Source organism: Camarhynchus parvulus, chromosome 4 (assembly GCF_901933205.1).
Source record: "Camarhynchus parvulus chromosome 4, STF_HiC, whole genome shotgun sequence".
Taxonomy (NCBI): domain Eukaryota; kingdom Metazoa; phylum Chordata; class Aves; order Passeriformes; family Thraupidae; genus Camarhynchus; species Camarhynchus parvulus.
Window position 1 is genome coordinate 43203775 of NC_044574.1, and position 18954 is coordinate 43222728.

At 39.2% G+C, this 18954-nt stretch overlaps 1 protein-coding gene across 8 annotated transcripts in view; it reads right to left on the bottom strand.

The window, feature by feature from the left end:
* The window catches only part of TRIM2 (tripartite motif containing 2), a 118380-nt gene that overhangs the window by 75862 nt on the left and 23564 nt on the right, over positions 1–18954 (bottom strand). For 2 of the 8 annotated variants that reach the window (XM_030948236.1, XM_030948232.1), the window contains exon 1: positions 10626–10799. The exons of 1 other annotated variant lie outside the window; for it this stretch is intronic. The gene's annotated coding sequence lies outside the window, so the exon portion shown is untranslated. Of the gene's footprint in view, positions 1–10082; positions 10602–10625; positions 10800–11306; positions 11520–18954 lie in introns of those variants that run through there. 5 more of the 8 variants (XM_030948245.1, XM_030948243.1, XM_030948240.1 and 2 more) reach the window with 4 other exon arrangements.

Consider the following 18954-nt stretch of genomic DNA (forward strand, 5'->3'; position numbering starts at 1 on the left):
CTGATTTCAGTGTCACATCAATGAGGTCAGCCATGGATTTATTCAGGAACTAAAAGGAATTAACTCCCTTCACACATACACACCCCCTGAATAATGGCCAGAGTGGTCTGCGCCCAGTGGTGCAGATGTGACTTGTCCCTCCCCTCTCCCAGCGTGGATCAGGAGCTTACCTCTCCTTGAATGACACTACTGATGCATTTTATGCCTTCTTGCTGAATAAGAGTGAGTGGGGTACCAAAAAAACTGCTATACCCAGCTTACTTCTGCATCCCCTTTCTACCCAGCAAGCCTAGACAAAGTGTGTCAGTTACCAAGCACACAGAAACACTGAAATAATTTAACTGCTTGAAACTGCAGAGGCACAACAAAGGTCAGAATCATTCATTTGGACACAGAAATCCAAAGAGATGGTGGTGTGCCCTGTATAAGCCTGCAAGCAAACACCACAGGCCAAGTTTGCAGTATCCTCATATAACAGGCTAGTAAGAGGAATTGTAATGAATTCCAGGTGCTGTCAAGTTCTTTGTGACTACCTTCCTCCCCCCCCAAAAAAAACCACAAAAACAGGGACATACTAGTTCTCAAGCAAAACTCTGTTATAAAGGTATTGTGGGCAGCAGGAGAGGAAAATATTAAAGATACTTAATATTAAAGATACTACAAACCTCAGCCAGGCAGGAGAACTCAATTAAAAGATATAAGTCCCCTTTATCCAAGTAGCAAAAAGGCTAAACCTGTCATGTAATCAGAACCAAACCACACCCATGTCTGGATTTAATTATGCCATGCCATTTTACAGCAGCCTAAGAAAACGGAACTGGGGGTCAAATAATCCTAGAATAATTCTTCAGTCAGTCACACATATAAGAACCTGGGTAAGAATGGATAACAGACAACATCAGCAGACTGAGCATACAAAGATTCTAGTTAAAGGTAAGAACAACAACAGAGAAGTCCATAGACAAATGGCTCACTTCAGAGTGATAGCACCTACCACAAAATTTCTCTATGGTCTACAAAATTCAAGCAAACCTACAAAACTAACACATACTGAAAGGATGGAGTTCTGGTCAATATCTGCTCACTGATTCGAAAAGAAATGGAACTCGTGGAATTCTAAAACTCTTCAGAAATACATATTTTCTTATGAGTTCTACACATATTTAAAACAAATTCTCCACAAGAAAGTATTTATATGAGACTGAATGTTTATATAGCAACTGTAAATTACAGGGAGAAATCTATATAAGAACATACTCGTAATTAATATGAAAGTATAAAGGACATATAATTTAATTATTTATTATTATGAGTATACAATGTGAGTATAAAATCAACAAAAATACATTTTTTTTAATTGAAAACAAAAAATTCTAGATACGTTACTTGCAAATGTTAACTGGGGAGAAGAATGTCTTTTGAAATATTACCTAGCCAGCAAAGAAGCTTGGAGATATTGTATATTCTAGCTCAAGCAAGTAAATAAAAGTGTATATGCAAAAGCAATGCCAATGCTACCTAAATTAGTAAGGGTTTCCTGATATGCATGAAATTAAATTATAATTTCTATAACCTGCATCCAGCATCACTATGGTATTTTTTTAGCAATATGAAATTGGTTCCATGTCAGTCTGGTTTTTTTTCCTATTTAACAGCGCTTTTTATGGAAAAAAAAAAGTGCCACTTCTTCCAGCATTCATTCTTCTTATTGCTCTATTCTGCCTCATTCCTTGAGCAAGGATCCCCTGATTCTGTTAAAGCAGCCAGAGCTGCCCAGCTGCAGCACAGTGCTCCACCAGGGCCTTTATGCTGACCCAGGCTACAACATGGATTAAATTATAGCTCACACACTGTGATTCTATTTTGCATGCAAGGAACAAAATCTGTGTGAGGTAATACAGCACAGTACCCAGGGTCTGGATGAACAGCAAGCCTTGAAACTTTGTGTGCATTCACTTGTGCTTTTCTGCCTGCTTGTCAAGGTCAGCAACGTGGCACATTTAAAGGAGTTATTCCTTTAAAAGGAGGAATTCTTGCCTTGAAAGGATTTTGTTTGCTCTTGGTTGCTTTCTGACTCAAGCTCAAGCTGAGAGAGACCTCACAGAAGGAGGCAATGATTACTGCAATGTAATTGCTAAAATTCAGCAATTGCTCAGATTCATGCAGTTATTTTAAAGCTATATTTCTTGGTCATTTTAAGGTCAGGTCAAAGACATAAAAAAATACAAGTCAGCCAGAAAGGAATCTTTTCTTGAATTCATCCCACTGACATCCATAGATATGATGACATCTAAAACCTCTTGATATTCCAGAGGATTCAAGAACATTGGTATCTACAATACAGGTCACATGCATTCTAAAAAGCAAATATTCTGCACAGTCAAAAATCTGTTTAACTTGTGAATGAGGAAGAGTTAAACCTTCTCAGCAGCATTTCAACTGAAGATGGTCCTGTCTTTTTTCCTTTCACTTCTTTCCTCATCCATAGTAATTTCAGACTCCACAATAAGTTCCAATGTCACTTTTGAGAAGGGGAAGAACCCACAGAGATATTAAATATCATCCTCAACAGAATAAATTACTATTTGGGGTGTTTTTCTAAGAAATCCTGTTACAGCTATACTTAGGAACTTCCTTGATACACAGAGGTACTGAATACCATGATGTTTGCCCAAAGCAGAATTTTTTGTTGATTGTGCATTTTAATACTATAATCTATAAGTATGGTAATTTTATATTTCTCCATGAAGTGACCCAATTTCAGCTTTTAAGAGACTGACAGCCTTTACTGGCTAGCATGAAATTTTTCATGCTAGATGTTGCCCCATTAAAAAAAAAATCAGCCAAAATAATTGAGTTGTTTTTGAGGACAAGATTAAGAAAAATCAGGTCACATTGTGTGACAAAAATTTGGGTGTCTTTATTTGAGAACTAGGAAAATCCTCAGCTTTTCAGGAGGATACTAAACAATAGGGAGAGGCTTTAACCCAGACAATGATTTTTTTTAACATCACATGAATATGCACATTAACTTTATTGTGACCCAATGCATACTCACTTGGAAGATGAATTTTTTGATGATACTGGCAGCCTGCTTTCTGTCCTTTCCTAGTGCTTGTGTAGTATCCCTCAAATACAAACCTTGCAACCGAGGAAGACATTAAACCACACACATCCAATCCACTTCAATGAAAGACTAAATTCACAAGGCACTGAAGGGAACTCTGGTATGAGGAGAAGTATTCCCATGGGCAGCTCTCTCAGAAGACATACTGTCTTACAGAAACTCCCCAGTATGAAATACTGCTGGTTTTATTGCATACTGTACTCTTTCCTGACTGTTCCTTCCTAATTACAGCTATGGCAGCCAGCTCAAGACCTCACTGTGGTCAAGCAGCATGCTTTGCAGGTGAGCAATAGTAGGTGGTCTTGGTCCAGATAGAGCCAGTGGAATCTATTCAGTGAATGACACCAAGTGAACAGAACAAAGAGACTGCCCTGTCACTGTATTTCCCCAAGCTGGCTCTTAGTGGGAACATAGTTTGGCTATAGCAAATAAAATGGTCAACAATTGTTAGCAGCAACAATTAAGCCATTCATTGTGCCTTTTGGAGAATGATGGATGGAGTTTCTTGTACCATCCTCACCCCAGCTGCACTCTTTGTCAATTCCTCCTTCATGGAAGTTGTGTGATTTGAGCATCTGTTCTGAATCAGATAAACAAAGTGCAGTGGACTATGGTATGTACACATACCCACTGACAAATAGTCCTGTAAAGATAGGGACCCACTGGCCTAGGGAATTGCCCTGACAGTGTGATAAGCAGCCCTATACCTACTTTTAATCCCCATATCTGATAAAAGCAATCAGCTGAAGGGATCTCTTTATAAAGGCACTCTATGAACACCTTTATTTAGATAGTTCACCAGAAGCACAGATGACATAGTGATGTTGTAGCACTTGTTGCTCTGACAACACTCAAACTTTCCTCAGTGACAGAGAGGAAGAATATTTAAAGGAAAATGCTTTCCATATGATAGGGTCAGAGTAGTGTGGGGTCTCTGCTGCTCAAGGATCTAAGCTATTTTTTCCCAGCTCCATAAATCATAACATCAGCTCTGGTTTCTCCTAGGGTTAGCTGGCTAAACATCAAGGAACATCAAAAAGAGTTTTTTGCTTTCTGCTCTCCATAGCACTTGCACTCACGTGTGTCTATCTGCCCTCACATCTTCAAGAATAAAGCAAAGAAAAACCTTTCAGAAAACATTTTAAGCACAAAACCATTTTTAAAAAGCATTACTGTAAGCCAATGGTGAGGCCTTTTGTTTCCCCAAAAGGACAAACTCACACTTCCCAAAAAACAGAAGTCTTTTACATGGTGGTCCTCCCCTACCTACACTCTCTGATGCTGAACAAGCTATGAACATTTCTGGAAAAGAAGTAATTAACTGCAATTATTATTTCAGTGCATGAACAATCAAGGTCAGAACTAAAGCAAATCATCACGTGTCTCCTGATAATTACAGTGAAAATAATTACTTATTTCCTCATCAATAACTATTGATTCCTAGACGACCTCTGATGTCATAGCATGTTATTCATTATAAGAATTATGCAATGGCATCTATGTTACAAGCTTCACTATGTTAACTCTCAACATGTTCTTGAAAACAAAAGCTGAACAAATTCTCAATTTCTCATTTTAAAGCATACACTATTAATTTTATAAAGAAAAAGAATACTTCGGCCATTCCACCTAGTAGGGACACTGATGGCTGGAAGCCCATTTGGGATAAAATTTTGCCATGGGAATATGCAGTATGAGTTGCATTCACTTTTAGGATGGCTATGTCTTGGCCCAAGGTTAGTAAGTATATTGTCCTGGGAACTCCAGACATACTAAAATAATTTGGCTGTTAGTTATCTAATACTTTAATCAATTTTCAGCCTCATTGCTTTACTCTTACATAGCAATTACCCTGACTTTTACATAGCAATTACTACTGACTAATTAAAAATCTGAGGGCCACGCATACTGTAGGAAAGCTGTGGCAACCTATGGATTTCAGGTATGTCAGTAGGGCAACACTCAGAATGCCAAGGGAGTTGATATCAACTTCCTCTTTCAGAAACCTAGCCATGACATCCAACAGGATCTACTCTGCATTCTGCCAAAATCACTTATTTCAGTGAACCTGTTTCCAAATAACAACAGAAGCTGATTCATTACAAGGTATTCAACTGAGGTAGCTCAAGATCAACTCTACTTTCTTAAAAAGGGCACTTGTGGGAGTGAATTTCCACTAAATTAAAGAGTGGGGGAAGGGGGGGAAACAGAATAGGAAAAAACAGAAAAAAAACATTTTTCAATTGCTTCCCTAGATAGGTAAAGGAGACTCAAAAGTACTGAAGCCTTTAAATTAAGACAACCCATGTTTCAAAAAAAAAACAAGCTTTAGTGATTTGGTTATTTCTGATTTACTATCTTTAAAATTAGGCCATTACTTTTAGGAATGCTTTGAAATAAATGAATGACAGAAAAGGATTTCAGAATGTTCTTAACAGTAATCCATACCATTCCTGGGGATAAACTGTTTTGTCTTTGACCTTCTAGTTTATCCCTTTGGGAATCACATTATTGTCTCATAAGAAAAGAGGCACCCATCTTAATATTCCTAGCCTAATGAGTTCTGCAAAATCCTTTTAAAGTACTAGCTAACCAGATTGATATACTACTGTTTTATCCATCCAGATCAAACTGGATTTATGATTAATTGCATGCTTGCAAATCATCTTTCAGACTTTTATTCATCATTCCCTGTATGAAAAAAAAAAGTCAGTTGAGGAGTACAACATCCCTTCATGTTTGTTAGCTTGCATTTGTGTAGATCCTTTCAACCGCTTTATGGAATGAACAACAGTGATGCTGTCAGAATAAATTTAAATTTCATTTTTAATATGTCACTAAAGTGATACAAATTGTGGTGTCAATGCAAAAAGAGATATCATGAATTATAATTTCAAAATGAAATATAAAAATCCTAGGAAATTCAAAGGAGAATATCTTTTCAACTGCGATTTGGGATCTCTGGGATCCTTCAGACTTTTTATTCCTGCATATATAACTAGGTTTATCGCCTCAAAATAAAAATGGCTTTTAGAAATCATAGTGGTTTATGTGATATACATTTCTAGAAAGAATAAATTTGCCTTTGGGCTCAGATATGTTGATTACATTACTCAGTTAAGTTACAGCTTATATTCACATGCTACAGCCTTGCTTTGTGAAAGATTATCTGAAGAGTGTACAAATTGAACACATAAAATACCTTCAGCATGAAATAGTGTGTTATTATAGGGCTTTGTGAACTACAGAGTTGTCCTGATTTCAGATGGCAGTTTAGTCCTAGTTTATGAGTATAAAAACTACTGCGTACCTTACACCATATCATTCAAACAAAAGGTAGTAGAAAAGGTAATGTTAACAGATGTGTGACTGCTCCTGAAATCTACTTGTAAGATGGATAAGGAGCAGAATGATGGGGAGAATTGGTCTTACAGAAAATGCAAATGAAGATTCTTGTCTGTGAGACTCCCATCTCACCCATATTGTGAACCTCACTGTCCACCCCAAATCCCAGCACATCATCCATGAGTCAATTAGTGTGTGATGGTCATGTGTCATGCTGCTGCTATTTCATGTGAATAATCAACATTGAAATTTAGATTCTGTAAATAATCAAAAGTAAACATACTTCATTAAACTTCATCATGAATATTATTACCTTAGTAGTTAAGTTTATAATGAATCTTATTAACTTATTAATAGGCAATAGCATCTTAATTTTAAGGAAAATCTTTGTTGGTGGTCCAGAAATATTTTGTAATTATAGTCATGTTTTGGTCAGTTGAGTTAATTTCAATTAATATAATTCATTAACTTAATACCTAAACACTAACAGCCTAAGGGAGATACTTTAAGTGAACCAGTATGACAGCTTTAAAATAAAGGTCACAGTAAGTGTATGTCATTCCCTAATTTTAATTACATGCAATTTCAAGCCTATGTCTAAGCAAATTCTGGTATCCTAAAGATTGGTTCAGGTAACACAGTACCAACATCTGTGTTCTGAATGCAGATAAAGAGCCAAACAAGAAAGGTAGCAAGTGAGTGCAAAGAAAGTTTTAATTTATTTGTAATAGAGCTTGTAAGCAGTCTGGGGGCAAGGATTACCTTCTGTTTCTGTACAATACCTAGCTCAGTAACAAAAACCGGTATCCCTAGATGCTGCAGAAATAGCAAAGAGTAATAATAATATAAATGCAGAATAAAATTATCATGCCATTGATGCAAGTCAGAATTTCATATGAGGTATACTGACAGATGTTTAATGAACTGCACTGAATCAATCTGACACTGCACAGTTCTTGGGAAACAACCAAATCCTGTATAATTTCATTTAAAAGAAATTACTGCTGCTGCAGTTATTTTTCTCAGATTTTTCTTTTCTTCAAGCAAAGCTCACAGAAAACAGCAGCATCCCTATTTATTTTTTTTTCTTTAACATTATCAGATTATTAAATAGATTGGGCTTACATGTGGCTTCTCATTTGAAAATCAAAATCCAAAACTCAGCCTAGGTATCTGAGCTATGTTAAGCTACATTAACTGATGCCTTAGCTAGCTTTTTATTCCTCAACTAGATGAGCATAATGTTGTTCTTCCTAACAGATTTTTATATCTTAATAATTCTCAAATTACAGAAATGTTTGTGTGAAAGCAGGTAAAATTTGGAAGACAAGGGAAAGGAGAAAGGAAGGGAAGGAGGAGTCAATTACTGTAAGATGTTTCTGGGAATTTGTCCTTACCTAGTTCACTTGCCTCAGAATTCTTGTAGAGAATTAGGAGAAAGGAGAAGGGATCACAGAATACTAACTGGAAAGAAAAGACCAACACAGATACACAGCCTTTCCTATACTACAGCAGAGAGAACGTGATCATGGAATGCAGTGTTCCCAGTTTTAAAGAGCAGAGGGGGGAGGAAACACTTCCTCTATGAATAGAAGGGAAGAACACTAAAACAAAATTTTAAAAAGCTGCTTGCTTGTAGTAAGACAAAAAATTTGGAGTGACATAGAACTCCTACCTTGAAACATGAGTAAAAAAGGAAAGAAATACTGGAAAAAACTATATTCCTTTTTGGTGTCTTGGTAAGTAGCAATGGATCTGGCACAATTAAATCTAAATATTTAATGCTTTGCTGGGGTTATCCATGTTGGCAGCTCACCCTGTGCTTTGCAAGGAGAATATTGAAAATTCTCTTGAACTGTGGCCAGTTGCAAACTGGTTGGACAAGACTGGTCTGGTGCAGTTACTGGTGTTCCCCTTTCTACTCTCCCAGAGAGGTCAACCACAAGGTGAACAGGTTTGTTCCCTGATCAGCCATGCACACTGCCTGCCTTTCCTACAGGCCAAGGTAAAGCATCAGGCAGTTTCACACCTCCCAGAAATATTTATGCAGCAGGGCTGAAACCATTGAGCTACCCTATCAGTGCCACTGATCTGTTACCAGGGGTAAAGGTATCTGAGAATCTGACACACCAGCGAGCACAGGAATGCTCACACCTCAGTGCCTTCAGAGAAAGTTACAAAGCATTGATGCCTGTAGTAGCAAATGAGATTTCAGCTGAGGGCTGCAGCACCAAAAACTGCAGGGGATTGTTTAATATTCAGTGAGCATATGCCGAAAAAGTCAGTGCACATGCTATCAGAATTTCAGCATCCTGTGCACATCAATGAACTTTGCTTAAGCTTCATCAGGATCCATTTACATTCTGGATAAGAGATTTGGGAGGAAAACTGGTATATGATGTAAAGAGCAAAATTAAAGGCCAAAACCTTTTCAGGGTATCTGTCAGGAAGATACCTAAGCAGATTTTAAATAAAACGCCTCTGAAATTTTCCATCCATGTCCCAGATCTTCCCAGAAGAACATCTAAAATTATTCAGGACACATATGAATAATTTCTTTATATTTGTGAGACTTAGGCAGGGGCTTTCAATGTATAATCCAAACAAGCAGTGGATTAACTGTCTTCAGCTGAAAGCCTGCCAGATGACTACCCTTACCCACACACATGGCATTTGATGCCTGCCATTTTAATATTTTGACATTTTTGTGAGAGACATTGTCCTGAAAGGTCACCACTTGTCTCAGCAGCTGGCTGGCTGCCACTGAGGCTTGGGAAGCTTAGCACTGCACCTGTCATCAAAAATTACCATCTTCACAACTAAGTTTCAGGGAAGCTATGAATTTATGTCTATGAGGGGGAAAAGGAGATAAGAGGAAGGAAAAGGAAGCTTCAAAATCAGCTTTTACTTGCTACAGTGAAGACAGGCATTTATACATATACATCTGTAAGATGAGGCAGAAGTATTTCAACACCAGCTTATAAACACAACAGTCACCAAATACCTGTGTTCTAGCATCATTATGGATTATACCATGAATATGTTTTGTCCTCTATTGCAGCAAACTATGCACATATTGTCTCCCTAGTCACTTAATGGCAGTCACCTGTTAACTGTGCAAGTGACATTTTCACATGACTCATGAAAAGCTGACAGTATCACTGGTCCCCAGGAAATAACAAAAACTGTAAATAAAGCAAGAAACATGACATAGCAATTTAAACAAACTGGCTACAGCCTGCATTTCTTGTGTAGTTATCTGACTACTATTTATACTTGGTAATGATCACAGGTTGTTTTCAAGAAGCAGATTTCATGCACAGCACAATAAGAATTCATTAGCCATAAACTCGATAAGACAATGGTAATACAGAAGCTTTGAATTAGAAAGGAGAATAAAAACCAACATAATGCTTCTTCAGTGCTATGAGACCAAAAATACACTGACAAGTATCAATTTTCTTCCTTACAGTATCACCACAACACTGAAAAACCTTCAGCTCCACTGCTTCCCAACCACCTTACTATCCTGTCTTGATGCCACTGTGGCAGATAAAGATCGTTTCATGTACAGACAGAATGAAATGGGTGAAAAACATGCATTGCTCACCGTGCTATGTTCATTGTTCTTATCAGGTCAGATGCAGACTTACTGGTGCCCCTTATGATGACTATTTGTTTGTACTTCTGAAAATAAGGTACTGTCAAGTTCCTTAATGAGAAGTCCGGGTCTGCATTTATGGATTTTTTCTAAAAAATATTCCAGGTGAAAAATACCATGGAAAATTTTTCTTCTATGTGCTCACAAACTATCTATTCCTGCTGAAGTATCTTTCTTGCTGTATATCTAATCTAAGCAGAAAAACATCTCTCTATAAGTACCAGCATTTGCTGGACTTTTCCCCTCACAGAAAAAATGGCAAGCAGATACCCCTAAAATCAACAAACACAACTGCAAACTATTTGTTCTGGAAAGCTTTCAAGCATCCCTTTCCCTCAGCAGCTCTTCCACTGAAAGCCAGAACAATACTGCAGAGAAGCTTCCCCTGTCAGGATGTTTTCAGCTTTCATCTCTCTGCTTTTTCAAGCGGAAGACTAAGGTAGAAACCTTAATTAGCAATCTGAAAGCACCACACAGGCAAGGAATACTTACATTTGCAACTGTATTTGTGATATTTGCGCACTGATCCAGTGACTGTTGATTACAAAGAAGAGAAAGAGCTTTTTAGGCTGCCTTTCAAGTCTTGCAGCAGTGAAATGAAGGCTGCTATCTGAAAGCTACTCATTTTCTATATGCTGTGCTCTACTTGCTTCCCATGTGCATACAACACAGCTGCCAGATTTAATAACCATGTCAGCCTGCTTTCCCCAGAAAGCAGCAGAGAGATGACAGGATGAAGTAGCCAGAGCGTTAATCTGTAGTTATGGCTGCACTAAGCCTTGAATGAATGTCAGAGTTTTATCGCCTTTGAAGAAAAAAAACCAAAACAAATCAACACCGTTCATGAAAAAAATAAGAGCAAAAGGATTTCAGAAATGTTAATCTATACTTGCCCCAGTGATATTGAAGTACATTAAAGACATTTCACCATTTTTTCCCTATCAGTTAATAAATCCTAGGACTTGAGGTTTTTTTATTCCTTTCAGAATACATTTTTCCTAGCAGTGTATGCTTGTACCCCAGAAGAACAAAACTATTAACTGACAAATTAGTTGAGCTTCCCTTCTCTCCTGTTTCTCTCTGGAAGGAAGCATTTCCATACCTGTTTGCCTTTGCTGACTTCTTTCAGGCAAAAAATAAAGTTAATAAAAAAGAGGGGAAATTCTCTTTTACCATTTAAATTCTCCCACGCACAGTGGTTCCTAGAGCACTGGACTTTAGTATCTGCTGTGGTCAGTTCACTGCCAAGGTGGAGCATCGCCGTACCTCCAGCTGTAAAACCAGTTCCACGCCAGGGAAGGGCAGCCAGACTTTACATGACAAGAGAAGGTGCCTCTCATGTAGTCAAAAACAACAAACTGAAAACAAACCCAGAAACGCTCGGTTGGATCTGCAACAGTGCAGGGATGCCGCAGAGGTCATATGACATCTGTGCGCGTCTTTTTCTCTCTCTCATTTATATTCCTTTCACTTCCCTTGGAGGCACCTTCTCAGCAGGGAGTGGTTTCTGTGGAAACTATGGACAGTCGGTTTTCCCCTCGGAGAAACTGTTACTATGGTAACCTTACATAATGTATATGGCCTAGATTCTTTTTAAAAATAATCTAACCCTGAAATTCTCATTATAAAATTAGAGCTGATTTGTCTGGGAGGGCAGGAAATACAGTTATTTTAAAATTGCATTAGAAATGTAGGATAAAAAAAATCCAAATGGTGTTACAAATTTTATGAGAGTATAGGAGGCGTGTCATTGCATCATTCACAAAGGCAAAATAATTTGCAAATGCCAGTAAACAAGTCTATTATTTAGCACTTGTGGGAAGCAAGGAGGAAGGGAAGCATATACTTGACATCATGGCTCACTGCAGCAATCAATATTGCATCTTGCAGAGTCGAAATTTTCTCTCTATGTTTATTCTTCCAGCAACCAGGACCTCATTTAATGATGTAAGCCCAAATACTGCTTACATCCACCCCACTCAAAACTGAAATATCAGCTTCAAAGTCACTTATCCTATGAAATCATACTACGTCAAAACTCGAGGAAGTGCCTGAAAGGAGCTGTGTGAGTCAGTGAGGCGTAGCATGCAGTACAGCAGAAAAAGAGAAGGCACACTGCTGTTTATATGACTTTCCTCTCAGCTCAGAGACACACAGCCCTGGTGGGGAGGGCAGGGCAAGTCTGTCAGATGACATCAGGGACAGGGGGATGTTAGAGCCCCAGCAATGGGGCTGGGCAGGGTGAGCCTTCTAAGTCAGCAAGTGAAGATCTGCCTGGTTGGGAATGATATTAATGTTTTGTGACCCTGGTGAAACAGGTAGGTAGATGTCTCCCATCCTTCCTCTACCTATAGCAAACCTTGCAGATAACCCTTATCCTGGTTATACAAATCAAAAGTCAAATGGTTAAGAGGGCAAAGGTACCTGTTCAACTTGACACAAAATTGGTGATTTCAGTTTGAACAACACTATTGGGGAAACTTTGCTAGAATCCTTCCTTGACAATATCTGTGTTGTGACTCAGTGGATTGATATCTCTCCTGACCTGTCAACCTAGCAACTGTTATTAGCATGAACCACATTAATATACACAGAAGATTGATTTTTCTTCTCTCCTCCTATTCAGAAGATGAACAAGAGAGAGCACCTGGCCTACAGAACATTTCCTCAAAACTTACGCAAGGTCCTCCTACATTCTGCAGTTCAAAGGAGGTACTCCAGGTAGGACAAAGCAGGCATGAAGCATTGCTTCAAAGCCCACAGCCTTTATCTTCTTGTGTGGTGGACAGACTTTTACAAAAGAGACTCATACTGCCTGAAGGTGAAGTGTTGTTTGGGATGTGGCTTCTCCAAACAGGTGTTCAAGGCCAAGGTTTCACAAAAAACTTGCTGGTGCCACAAGTAATCGGACATATTGTAATACAAAACCCCTCAAAGAGGTTTCACTGCAATGGGCAAAAGTCCTTGGACTTTTAAATTAATGACGAAAACACTTCGAAAAATTGCATTTAACACCCAGACTGACCTATACAGGAGATTTACTCTGACAACCACACAGAGCAGTATTTTACCAGAGGCTGTGCACACAAACACACATTTTTGTCTGTGAAACTCAAGGGTTGTATGAAGATGTGAAAGCATTAAACATTCTCTCTCCTTTACACAGAAAAATGAAGATTTGATGCATTGTGTTAATTTCAATTGGGTTTGAGGAAGTTCAGCATCAGCAGGATAAAGTCTAAAACTTATATGACTGAAAATTTTATGATTTATCTAGTGTCACATTCCTAGAGAAACATTACACAGGAGTCAGGCCTCTCTGGCATTTCACTTTTAAACCCCAGGGCTCTCATGTCCTATCCACAGGACATACAACCACAAAGCATTGTAATTCATCTCTTCCTTTTTAAAATTAAAAAAAAAGGAAAATACTTTCAACAAAACATATGCATCAATTTCTGAATTAATCTTATATACAAAATTAAAGAATAATTAGACAATGTCTAGTGAAACATATATTTAGTGGCTCTAGGAAAGTCGATATATTCAAAAAGAAAAGCAATAAAATGAAGAGATTCCTTAAGCAGATTAGAAAGAGCTAAGCTGTCACTTAAACTCATGTAGGTCTGACATTTTGCTATGTAAAACCTTGAACTTCAAAGAGTACATTGCACAAAGACAGTAACAGGGACAAATTGAGAAATGAATATTACAACAAGGTAAAGCAATGAACCTAATAGCTTATTTTTAAAAAGCAGGAAACATCTGACACAGAATGAGAAGGCTCAACTATTTTTTATAGCTGTGCCAAATCTTCCAACACAAAAAAACACAGCACAGTGCCAACATAGTTACATGACTTCTGGACTGAGCTAAGTAACATCTACCCAACTTCCAGTGTGGAAGCAGCATGAACTTGAGTTCTGTCCTTTATATATGTAGACAGTTTGTGAGTATCCAACTCATGGACACCTGTTGCTTCCTCAGGCAAAGGACAGGGCACACAGCTCAGAAGTGGACATTTCACTAGTGCCGCTGTGCTTCCAGTATGTTAATATACAGCATTTACCCTTCTTAGCTCAAACTCCAATCACGCTGCAAGGGACCTGGCTGAGATACTGCTGAGAAGGCAGTCAGACTAACAAAAAGAAAGATCTGCATTCATAGCAGGACTCAGGCACACAAAGATGCAGCTGTAACCTGTGAACTTGCTGTTAGTTTCCTTCCAGCAGGGAGTTAGTTCACTCTAGGAGTTCAAGCTTCTCTTGACAGCCTAAGATCTGCAAAAATGGCCTCTCAGCAAATAGATTCAGAAAAAAAATGTAATTGAGCTGTTATGATCTGCACATTGTTTGGCACACCTCATGGAACATGATAGCAGCTCTAAGGCCTACCATACAGCTGAGAAAAGCAGACTTTCAGTGGTTATTTAAAATGTTATTTTAAATGTCTTTCACCCATTTCATCAGTATTTATTATGTTTTCCACATCTTTTCCCACGCCATTACATCAGGTCTATGAAAAATTATATTAACAATACAATATTATATATGACTTTGGTCAGAGAGAGAAGTGTCAATAGAAACCCTTTGTACAATATTACATCACTCATTCCAAAGGAAATCTCACCTTGTTGTCACACCACCTCAGTTAACTCCATACCAGACTTTTACATAGGCAGGGTACGTATATTTTTAGGGCACTGACTGCTCATCAAATTTGCATTGCTTTTCAGTCTCTTCTGCATTGCTACAGTCTCTTCTCTCTCGTGGTCCTATTATAGTGAAATAGTCCCAACTCCCCATCTACTTAAATTGACATGCTTTGGAAGAAGAAAAGAAATCTTAGCAGTAAACAAAGGAAGAGACAGATTCACAAAGAGGCACAGGCAGGGGTGTCAGCTCCTAACCACAAGGTGCCTTGCAGTCTGCAGATCCTCCTGCCAAGATTTCTGTGTTTAAGCAATCCACAGGAATGACACCCACAAAAGCCAGCACATTAGCACAGAGCTGTCTAACTTAGCTACTGTGAATGGCAAGATACTAAATTCTCTCCATGAACTTGGTATCCTCATCGGGACTGCAAGAAAATGCCCATCTCCAACTGGGATTCATACATTCATACTCATTCTCTTAAGTTCCCTTTCTTAAAAAAGCTGACTGGGGAAGAGATGAGAGCCAGTTACTGTACTCAAGAGATGACAGATTTGGGCTCAAATCTCCTAGCAGCCAGATAAAAGCACAACCAACATTCCCTTAATTTAATTGTATCTTTTTAGGGTATTGTAACTTTGGATTCCTCCTAAAGCTGCTGCCTTGCTATTAGCAAATAGCAAAGGGAACTCGGGATGGAACAACGACCACTTTGTAGCCTGTAGTCAGGCTGTTGTTTAAGGCACTAACCTTGAAAGTCCAATCTCTGCCTCGGTAATTGGCTGTTCATTAGGCGTAGAATCAGGTTTCTGTGTCCCCGACGGCAGGAGCTGTTTTGCTGGGGTTCAACAGGTGCTTTCTGAGCTCTGTCAGACTAGCTGCTTCAGAGAGGACAGGCACAGTGTCTTCTGTGCCTAAGTATGATGGAGATGCCCAGCTGCTCAGCCCTTGCTGCTGCTTAGCATCTCCAGACACCTGGGTTACGTGGCAGGTTTTGAAGGCTGACATTCCTGCCTGAAGTATTTAAGGCGGCCATTAGGCATTTAAGGCCATGTCTATAAATGTGGGTGCAGGGCCACCTGAGCTGGCAGGGATCTGCATAGTGACTCATAAAACAGAAATGCCAGGGAGCTCAGTGCACAAACACACAATCTGGCTCTGTGCATGGCCACTAACAAGCCTTTATGCTGTGCACAAGCCTGCACTCCATTGTAACTGTTCCAGATTGAGGGTTCCTGAACTCTAGTCTACCCCAGAGAGTAGGCAGGCCCTACATCTGGCCTCAGTCACTGTATGGATCTTGCCTGAGTTCAGCCAAGGAGTAGTCATTATGGGGATTAAAACCAAACTGATTTCATCTAGCCTAGAACACACAGGAAAAACATCAAAGGTGGATTTCTGCCTGGGTTTCTCATGGATTTCAATTTTAGTTAACGCTTACAACTGCAAGCCTTCCTATTTCTTTCCTTGTTTTAGAAGCACAAATCGTTGCCAAGGCTCTGGCAGCCAGGCCAGAAAATAGTGACAAATAGTGTAAGCTGATCTGGCAGGCTTCATTAAGGGCAGATTAAACATTGACAGTCCCCAAGGTTTTTGTGATATGATTGCATGACATGGCCAGTGAACTAGTCACTCCCTAGGGTGAGAAGCAGAGATGATGTTCAACTGCCTGGAGAGTGGAACAGAGACTACTCTGTGAAATTACATGGTACAACAGTGTAAGATACAAAGCACCATCTCTGAACAAGGTGCTTCACCTCGAGTAAACCTTGTGACTAGCTAAATAAAAGCCTGTCTATTGCAAAGATGGCTAAGCAATGTAGAAAAAGAATCAACAGACCTGCAAAAGGCCAACACAGGAATTTAAGAGTCTATCCCAGTCAGGATATCTTGCCTTTTTTCCTATGCAAAGACCACAGCTCTCATAATTTAAGATTTTTTTTTTCAAGAAATATTTAAGAATGGTCCCTCATTTACTGGATCAACCATTATTATATCAGAATATCAAGAAGTCTCTGAGTTGTCTGTGCTTATGGCAAGGTTGTCTTGAATCTAAAATGGTCTCCTAGTTCTACTATCTTCTAGTAACCTGATGGTTTTTCTTGCTCTACAAGGATGGTGGATTTGGAAGTTTCTAATGAAAAAGATTGCACGACTGCATTTCCCTTTTCAATCCATAATATTCCAAACACGTTCAGATTTTCTTTTGCATCACCAAATAAATTGGTCCTACCTGAAAAGTTACCACTTAACATCAAAATGATAATGTTATCCATCAATCTTTCTTTGTAGGTCAAGTAGAAAGAAACTTACCTGGTTCTGTACACAGCACAGGAGGCTGCATTAAGATAATGATACACAGAAGAGTCAAATTTGTCACTGACATGTGAAATTAGAATTCTAGCAGTATAGAAATCATAGAATCATAAAGGCTGGAAAAGGCCTTCAAGGTGTCAAGTCCAACCTTTGACCAAATAGCACCATGACCACTAAACCAACAGCACTAAGTCTACCTGTTTTTGAAGTATTTCTAGAGATAGTGACTCCATCACTTCCCTGGGGAGCCTGTTCCAATGCTTAAACCATTTCAGTGAAGAAATATTTTCTAATACCCAACCAAACCTCTCATGGCAAAACTTGAGGCTATTTCCTCTTTTCCTGTCACTGGTTGCCTGAGAAGAGACCAACCCCCACCTCTCTACAACCTCCTTTCAGGCAGTTGTAGAGACTGATAATATTTCCCCCTAAATTTCCTTTTCTCCAGGCTAAACAGCCTCAGCTCCCCCAGCTGCTCCTCACAGGACTTGTGCTCCAGACCCTTACTCAACCTCATTGCCCTTCTCTGGACACACTCCACCACCTCAGCATCCTCAATGCCCTTCCTATAGTGAGAGGCCCAGAAGTGAACGCAGGATTGGTTGTTGAGGTGTGTCCTCACCAGTGACGAGTACACGGGAACAATCACTGCCCTGGTCCTGCTGGCCACACTATTGCTGATACAGACCAGGATGTCACTGAACTTCTTAGTCACCTGGGAACACATCTGACTGGGGACCAGCATCTCCAGGTCATTCACCATCAGGCAGCTTTCCAGCCGCTCTGCCCATAATCAGTAGCACTGCCTCAGGCTGCTGTGACTGAAATGGAGACTCGGCAGTTTACCCAACTGAAACTCATACAGATGGCCTTGACCCATTGAAATGAAAAGTAATAACCTCATCTGTGCCTCACTACTTTATCCAGAAAGGCAGGAAATTCAGATATATCATCACCAGCATTATAATCAAAAAGTTGAAATAATTCTGCAAGCTCCTGTAGAACAGAGGGTTTCTAATTCCAGCAGAAAATTATAAGAATTTCCATGTTTCTTTGCTAAGATCTGGATTGTGTCTACTGACATAATTATGGAAGAGTGAAAAAGTGCTGCTGAATGTGTCTCATGGCTAGAGAGCACTGCAACCAAGAGGCACAGCATGGCTTCTTAGATGTCTCATGGAAGACCTGTTTTTCAGTGCTGCAGGTCTGCCTTTAATATTCATTAGTGATTTCAACCACATCTCGAGAAGTTTTAATGCCACTATATCTAGCAAGAGCCTCTTCAACACAGTACATGCAGTATCCTGTTTGAAGTGGTCTATCCTTCCTTTATTATTAAATAAAATGGTTTGGTTTGCTTACAATTACTGCAGGACATAATAAGAGAAAGCAGGGGAAACTGAGGTGCTGCTATAACAGGGGAAGGTGGACCTGTAAAAGGGAAGTCAAACAGAGTTGTCCACTGTCCCCATTCTCCCTGCATTTACTTTATCACCATAACCAGCATTCACAACTTCTCCACTTATCCCTTTCAGACCAGGGAGCCCAAAAAAGAACAAGAAATAGTTACCTTTAGGTCTCCTGCTTCATCAACTCAGCATGGAGACAGCTTGTCATTTGCTCTGACACCATTTGTGCCCTAGAAGCTCTGAACTGAAATGGATGTCTCCAGACTCCAGGGACACCCAGAGGGAACTCCTACAGCACTGCTTACTTGGAATGTCTTTATAATTGTTAAATACAAGGAAACAAAACACACAAACCAAAACTATCTATCAAGACAATTATATTCCAATGCAACTGACACATCCAGCTAGTTACACTTTTTTATGGCTTTACTTCCAATGTAGAAT